We start from the raw sequence: 9,501 nt of genomic DNA, 5'->3' as shown, positions 1-9,501 counted from the left end.
GTGTTTTTCAAATGTAAACCCTTAAATATGACTTCAGCAATGAAAAGAGCGGAAAATTTCACGTTCAAATACGTTATGAAGTCAAGGTCAAAAATATCCCTAGAGATCATATTAAGGTCAAGTTATTCCGAAGCACCCGTCCCACCCTTTTAAAATGTAGAGATGCTTTAAGTCACTTGGTTTCGAATAGGAAGATCTTTTAATAAGAATACAAAGGCATATACTAGGTTTCATTGTATGAAGATAAAGATAGTACCACATGTGTTTTACTTTTTAATTTAGTAGAATTTAAATAAGAGTACTATATGTATCGGTCGCCCGACGAATTTCGGCAGAATCTAAAGACTGAATGGCTTGTCGAATTCTGTTTTTCCATGGTCCACATAATTGGCCACCGAGGTCACCGGACCTTACAATTTTAGATTATTATTTGTGGGGAACAATAAAAGACCTCTATTAAAATTAAGTAAGTAATAAGGTAGATTAACTTGGCGCCGACTATTGATATCAAATCTTTTATACAAATGATACATGTCATTAGAATTAAGTAAGTAAGGATAAAATCATGTAGGTTTTTAAAGATGGTTCTACTAAACAGCAAATGTGATTGGTCAGTTTCACAGTCGATTAAGTAATTGTCGTTGATGAAACTGGCCCAAATGGTTTTTTGTCCTGCAGCACCCACTCTTAGCGCTTTTTTCTATCTTTTTTTTTTTAAAAGTAAGTTTATATGGTATATACATACAAAAGATACATGTCATTAGAATTAAATAAGTGTATAAGGATGGTACCTCTTAGATCTTTAGAGATAGAATTTTTAAAGTCTCGTTAATTAAACGATACATTTTATGGGAAAAATCCATATTATATGACAAGATAGTGAAATAAAAGAAGGGAGTATGTGCAATGTATCGAAGTTAGTATAAATTGTATATATATTTATATAGATATTTTAATGTCAGTTACTTTCGTGATAATATATTATGTTAAAGTACAGATGTATCAAAAATATATATATAAAAAATGATTTAAGAATAATTTAAAAATATATTGTATATATCATATATGAAGGAGGGTGAAAATGATAAGTAGTAGGGCGTATCTGATACGATTGGAATCAATATTGTATCAGATATTTTTAGAATCTCTATTAATTTGTTCTCTCTATTTTTTACATAAATATAAAAGAACAGATTCTTTGTACTCAATTATAATTTCAGATTTATTAAAAGGAAAGTCCTGAACCAATCTGTCTATATATATCTTTTACTAAAATATCTAGAAAATTATTTGTCAATGTCCTTAAAAGGAAATGTATACTAAAAAAAAAACAAATAATACTTTATTTGACGTAATCTTGATTTTCTTTTTACTGTGTTTATTTTGTGAGTTGCCTTTTACTATATTATCATTTATTTGTCTGGTAATTATCTCAAAATTATTCTATGAATAATATATTATTTATTATTTGTCAGGTAGTTATCTCAAAATTATTCTATGAAATAATGTATTATTTATCAGGATATACTTGTAAAGATATTGTAAAAAATAAATGATAAATAATAAATTATTTCATAGAATAATACTGAGTTGTAACAAAGGCCTGATAAATAATAAATTATTTCATTGAATAATATTGAGATAACTATCAAATATAAAGGTATATTATACAGACAGATTGGATTCAGGCCTTTTCTTTCAATAAATCTGAAAATAAAATACAGTATATAGAATTAGTTCTTTTTTAATTATGTAGAGAAAAGAGAGGACAAATATTAGAAAACTTATCTAATGCAATATCGAAGAGATTTTTTAATAATTTCACGGTAATTCCATGAATCAGTAGCATGCTTGGTGATTTTAAAATGTGTGAATGTACCAAAAAAATATCAGGTCAGCAATCACGTCAGACGGTTACATTAAGTCGGAAAGATTCATAAATTCACTTCCTACTGTTTTGTAAAAATAATAACAGGCTTTTTCTTTCAATCTGAGAAAAAAGACAGTATAAAGAATCAGTTCTTTTACAATTATATAATATAAAGAATAGAGAAAACAAATTAATAGAAATTCTAAACATATCTGATACGATTGGAATCAATATTGTATCAGATAATTTTAGAATCTCTATTAATTTGTTCTCTCTACTTTTTACATAATAATAAGAGAACTGATTCTTTGTACTGAATTATAATTTCAGATTTATTGAAAGGAAAAGCCTGTACCAATCTGTCGGAATGTATATACCATTTACTAAAATATCCAGAAAAATATTTGTCATCCTTAAGAGGTAATGTGTACTAAAACCAAATAATTTTATATTTGGCGTAATCTTGATTTTCTCATCACTGTGTTTAGTTTGTGAGTTGCCTTTTACTTTAATATTATTTATTTGTCTGGTAGTTATCTCAAAATTATTCTATGAAATAATGTATTATTTAACAGGATGTACTTATAATAGAAACCCGATAAATAATAAATTATTTCATAGGATAATACTGAGATGACTGTCAAATATAAAGGTATATACTGACAGATTGGATTCAGGCCTTTTCTTTCAATAAATCTGAAAATAAAATAGAATCAGTTCACAAAGAATCAGTTCTTTTATAATTATATAGAGAAAAGAGAGGACAAATTAATAGATATATTAGAAAACTTATCTGATACGACATCGAAGAGATCTTTTAATAATTTCACGGTAATTCCATGAACCAGAAGCGTTTGATGATTTTAAAATGTGTGAATCTAACAAAGTGATATCAGGTCCCTAAATCACGTCAGACGGTTACGTTAAATCGGGAAGATTCAAAATTCACTTCCTACTGTTTTGTAAAAAAATAATAACAGGCCTTTTATTTCAATCTGAATCTGAAAATAAAATACAGCACAAATAATCAATTCATTTATAATTATATAAAGAATAGAGAATACAAATTAATAGAAATTCTAAACAATAGAGGATGATAACAAGGGCAAATCTGAGAGTCAACGCAACTTACAATTTAAATTATCAAGTATATTAGAACTTCTGAATATAATTAAAAATTTTGTATGCATACAGAAATTCTAAACATATCTGATATGATTGCAATCAATATCAGATAATTTTAGAATCTCTATTAATTTGTTCTCTCTATTTTTTATATAATTATAAAAGAACAGATTCTTTGTACTGAATTATATTTTTAGATTTATTGAAAGGAAAGGCCTGAACCAATCTGTCTGTATATATCTTTTACTAAAATATCTAGAAAATTATTTGTCAATGTCCTTAAAAGGTAATGTGTACTAAAAAAAAAACAAATAATTTTTCTTTATTTGGCGTAATCTTGATTTTCTCATTACTGTGTTTATTTTGTGAGTGCCTTTTACTATATTATCATTTATTTGTCTGGTAGTTATCTCAAAATTATTCTATGAAATAATATATGATTTATTATTTGTCAGGTAGTTTACCATTTACTAAAATATCCAGAAAACTCTTTGTCATCCTTAAAAGGCAATGTGTACTAGAACCAAATAATTTTATATGTGGCGTAATCTTGATTTTCTCATCAATGTGTTTATTTTGTGAGTTGCCTTTTACTTTATTATTATTTATTTGTTTGGTAGTTATCTCAAAATTATTCTGTGAAATAATGTATTATTTAGCAGGGTATACTTGTAAAGATATTGTAAAAAATAGGACAAATGTAAAAGAGACTTGTATAAATAATAAATTATTTCATAGGATAATATTGAGATAACTATCAAATATAAAGTTATATACTGACAGATTGGATTCAGGTCTTTTCTTTCAAAATCTGTAATTAAAATACAATACATAGAATCAGTTCTTTTTTAACAAATTTTATATAGAGAACAGAGAAAACAGGTTAATAGATATATTATAAAACTTATCTGATACGATATCGAAGAGATGTTTTAATAATTTCACGATAATTCCAGAAGCGTGCTTGCTGATTTCAAAATGTGTGAATGTAACAAAGAGATGCCGAGCCACCAATCAACGTCAGATTGCGTTAAATCGAGAAGATTCAATTCTTTACTTCCTACTGCATTGCATACACTCTTAATTTTTTTTTTTTTAATAATGCTGCGTACGAAAGGATATTGCAACTTTAAGGGGGTAGTTAGGTATGAACGACCATTTTTTAAAGATTTTATTTAACACACAAAAAATTTATTTTTCGAAAAGTTACGAATACCATTTGAAGGAGACTTAATAAAAGATATATGAGATTTTTTTTTTGGCAACCCTGGTGGTGTCTTGACTGCCCGAAGTAGACCTGTCTTTCGCACGGGGGATACTTTTCCGCAGCTTCTAGTCGTCTTGAAACAAAAGTCCGGGTATTTTCTGAAATAGTAGGTGCGTGGCTATGGTATATACTAAAAACTTTCACCCCGGTAGTAAAAAAAAAATGGCGGTCTTTTGAATTTTTCACCTTATTTTTTCACTTTAAATTGTTTAAAAAAATATATTAAATGTCAATGAATATTTCTATCCGTAGTATATACCATAGGTAGACATGTCTAGAACAACCCCTCAAAATTTCAGTCCAATCCGTTCAGTAGTTTTTTCACAATCTCAAAAAAGTGGTTTCGAGAAAAACGCATTTAAAGTTTTTGTTGCGAGAAAGTGAGTAAAAATTGCAAAATTCGACCATCAATCGGCAATTCCTGCTCCATGCATGATGCAACCGTTACAAAGGTAAACTGCCATACAATTGAAACTGAAATGCTAAGAAACCAAATATTCATAAACGTCAGGAGGGGAAGAGAGCGCCAGCTGTTCGACCGCGCCGCAGATATACGCCGAGCGCTCGGAGGACACCTCGCATTGTGTTGCTATTTTCGACCTGTTTTCGATCGGTTCCACGAAATTTACGTTCACTACCATATTTCTACATGTATTTGATGCACGAAAATGATGTATTTGGAAAATTGACTTTTTTGAAAACTTCATACCCAACTACCCCCTTAATAAATTATTTCATATTTCATAAAATAATCAGATAAATGATCAGAAAATTTATTTATTTTAACCTCACTTACATGTTTCTATATACCATCGATGTGACAAATTTCCTAACCTGTTTTATGCTCGCAGCATTTTCGAACGCAAGTACTGTCGTTGCGCAGGTTTTATACATATGTAAAATATCTGCGCAACGACCTTAGCTAGTAGAATTGTCTTTAAAAAGTTATACAGATATTCTGACCTCATTTAGGTATTCGTCTATGCCATCTTCTTCTTCTTCTTCTTGGTTAATGGCTCCAACCTCCAACAGCGGAGGCAATACGGCCAGATCACGTCTAATTGTCTTTCGTCAAATAGGTATAACAATAGCGGGTGCGGCAATGCCCGCGAAAATGACGTTGCTCGATAGGACACCGGGCGCCTGCGTCTACGGCGTCGTCACACCGCAATAACGCGCGTCAGGAATCCTGCCGTCAAAGAAACTAACAACCGAGACGAGCCCATGGGGAGTCGTGTGGCTCCGCACGTTAGGCGACGGTCTCGTGATCTGCGGATCCGGGTTCGAATCCGCCTGCTCCCCATATATTTTCAATTCAATTTGGTAAAATGAGCTCGTCCGCTTGAGATTACTTGGTAGAGTGACTTCGTTTGCTTGATTAAGAGCATGTAAAATTACTCGTTTGAACATAGAATCTAGTCGTTTGAATTTTCGTTCTAGCCGTATAATTTCCCAGTTCTTGGGATTCCGTGCCATTAATCGAATACGAATACGAATACGAGACGAGCCCATCCGTGGGAACTCATCATTGAGGTTCAATGCTCGATCAAAGTCGGCAACACTTTCAAAAATATACGATTAAGAGCACCCGAGCCGAAACGCGTCCGCCGCGGTCGGGTGATTCTTCGGAACTCCGTCTATGCCATCGATGTGCCTAATTTCCTAACCTCAATCCTTTGTTATTGCCGAGACTCAATCCGACTTTATTGGTCTTACAAATCGCAGAGATTATAGGGTGCGGTCGAAATTTTGGCGCAAGAGATATAAATGTGTATCTATGGGTGCGATCGAGTTGCCACTACGAATACTTCGAAGCATTACATGATTGGTTAATTTGTAAAATTCTTTCTTCTGATTGATTAATCAAACGCTTCGAAGCATTCGTAGTGGCAACTCGATCGCACCCATAGATACACATTTATATCTCTTGCGCCAAAATTTCCAGAATGCATTTCCTTTCTCCGTAGCTGACGACGACGACGACGACGGCGACGACGACGGCGACGACGACACATTGTTTCTTACAAACACCTAAACACCCATTTCCTCGAAGGCGAACACGTAGACACCTACTTCCTCGACGGCGAACATCTAGATACTTATTTCGTCGACGGCAAACACTTAGACACCCATATCCTCGACGGCGAACACTTAGACACTTATTTCGTCGACGGCGAACACCTAGACACTCATATCTTCGACGGCGAACACCTAGACACTCACTTCCTCGACGTCGAACACGTAGACACCCAATTCCTCGAAGGCGAACACCTAAACACTTAGTTCCTCGAAGGCGAACACCTAGACACTCACTTCCTCGAAGGCGAACACCTAGACACTCACTTCCTCGCCGTCGAACACGTAGACACCCACTTCCTCGAAGGTGGACACCTAGACACTTAGTTTCTCGAAGGCGAACACCTAGACACTCAGTTCCTCGAAGGCGAACACCTAGACACTCACTTCCTCGACGTCGAACACATAGACACCCACTTCCTCGAAGGCGAACACCTAGACACTTAGTTCCTCGAATGCGAACACCTAGACCCCTATTTCCTCGACAGCGAACATCTAGACACTCACTTCCTCGAAATCAAACACGTAGACACTTACTTCCTCGACGACGAACATATAGACAACATCTAGACACTTAATTCCTCGATAGTGAATACCTGGACACATAGTTTCTCTATATTTCGATATTTCAATTTTAATATTTATAAATATACCTATATTATTAATAAATATTTTATATTATATTGAATAATATTTTATTTTTAATTTATGATTTAAACCGCGCGCGCGTATGTGATACATTATGCAACACTGGTCTGCTGTTAGATATAGATAGATAGAGTGAGATGATAGATAGAGTGAGATAACACATAAAGTCAAAGGCCCTCTATTATCGAAAAAACGAGACGTACATTTCTTTGGTCGGCGACGATGACGTATCTTAATTTTATAAACGTGAAAATTCACAGATCCGGACTTTTCGTCGCGATATCTCCGCTCGTAGGGCACGTAGAAAACAAATGAAAGCACTTTTATCATACAATTTAAGTTTTTGCTATCGATTGAGCGTATGTAGAACTTGATCGGTTCAGCCGTTACTAAGATCTGATCATCTCGACCCCGAAAAATTCTCAGTTTCGCGTAAAGGAGGCACGGCAGTGTCGCGCGCTTGGCTTAGCGTCGAGACACTACCGTGTCTCCAGATACCTGTGATATGACTTCAATTTCGTTATATTGTATGTTTCTTTCTAATGTTCAGTATTAAGAACTTTATTATGATTTCTCTTTCTTGGTGATAGTATACGAACGGTGCTTTTCCAGTATGTCTACATTGACGTTCTCTAAAATATTTTAACATAATACATTCTCTATTATTGAAAGATGATGCAATGGAAGTGAATATGTATTAATTCCAATGTCAAAATCTTTTACATATACATAATCAAATACACCAATAAACGTAAAAGTGTTTTGGTATAATTTTATTACGAAATTGATTAACAGAACAATCGTTCCTCACAATATTAATTATGAATTAGAATAATCAATATTTTGAAAATATATACTTTATGAAGATACACGTTGAAAACTGTAACTCACCAACGCCGATTAACTTAATCGCATCTGTTGTTAAAACTAAATGATAAATACGATTGATCAATTCCAATGGACTAATCGTCTATTAAGTTAATCGGCATTGATGAAAGAGGCCCTTATAGGTTAACCTATATAACAGACCATAACCCATCACAGCTCAGTGATGACTGATGGAATGCGCGAGTGGAGAGCCACATCTATTATCTGCCTATTACATATATTTCCATTCAATTAACCGAAATGGGTACTAAATATTCTACAAAAATGATTTCCAGCAAACTGTGGCAATTTTTATGGTAATAAGTATGCTACAAAATCTTCGTTCATTTGCGCAAGCAATTGTTGTCCGCATAATGCTTTTAGGTTGCCCTAAACGAAATTACTATTTTCTTGATAATAGCAACATGATGACAATTAAAAGGAAACTTGTGCTAAGCTCCTATTTCTGTTATAATGCAAAAGAACGATTTATTATCTGGGTCTATGAGTTATGAGTTTTGTATCCATATGCTACCGGAAGTTGCTTATGGTTGTTAAAATTTCCTAGATTATGGATTTTTGTTGAAAAATTGGAACGATTTCGAAGTTTCGATGCGTGATTGCGCTTCATAGTTAAATTATGAGATTTCTTGATTGATAAATAGATTAGACGGAGCTGGACAATCAATATCCGTAACGAAACCATAATTGATCTCTCGTATATTCTGACACGATTAATCGGCGTTAGAGACCGTTCATGATAAACTGAATAAACCTTTGCGCGAATGTATCTGGGGCTGCATTAAGATATTAATAGTTGCACGAACCGGTAACATTGTAAATATGATCGATAATACTATCATGTAACCGTGTGCATATCCAGGTTTTATCTTTTATCGTATTTAATTTAGCGCGTCGAGTAAGCCCGTACGTTTCGCTTCCCAATTTTATTTGTGGATTGGGATCAACTACGATATCTCTGAAAAATTTCTTCAAATTTAATACACCGCAACTCATACAAATCTCGATTTTATATTATAAACGCAGTCTTAATTAACAAACAGTTTTAATTTAATGGTAGAATTCACGTAATATGTATATGATATGAAGTACATACGTATTAGTTCAATGATTTATATCATATTATTATGTATATATTGTATTATAATATATATTTATTCAGATTGAATGTTAGTGTATTTAAACGATTAACTTTATAATTAATTTGGTTTATTTCCAACTATCGTAATTTAGACAGTCAAAGTTGATTGTTTAAATATTTTATATGTGAATTACTGAGTACACTATAATAAAGTATAGTTTTATTTATGTAGCATGTTTATGTAAAACTATCAGACATTACGCTGATTGAGATCGATTATTTCAATCCATACGCGTGTGTAACATATTTAGCAAGTTTCAGCTTCGATACCGCATGACATAATTAATCTACACAAATTTAATGCATCTGGAAACCATAATCAATCTGTCGAAAGTTAAAATGATCATTGATTATAAATTTCCCTTAAGCTAGAAAGATACTTAATTGTGCGATTAAAAACGGGAACTATCGATGGGATTATTATTTAGTTATTATTTTTGATGATCTAGGGATGTTTATGCCGGTTCCCCCTTTGCCATTCAATAC

The sequence above is a fragment of the Cyphomyrmex costatus genome, unplaced genomic scaffold, assembly GCF_001594065.2.
Source record: "Cyphomyrmex costatus isolate MS0001 unplaced genomic scaffold, Ccosl1.0 scaffold73, whole genome shotgun sequence".
NCBI classification, from domain to species: Eukaryota; Metazoa; Arthropoda; class Insecta; order Hymenoptera; family Formicidae; genus Cyphomyrmex; species Cyphomyrmex costatus.
The sequence above is the reverse complement of the archived record's forward strand: the minus strand, read 5'-3'. Positions refer to the sequence as shown.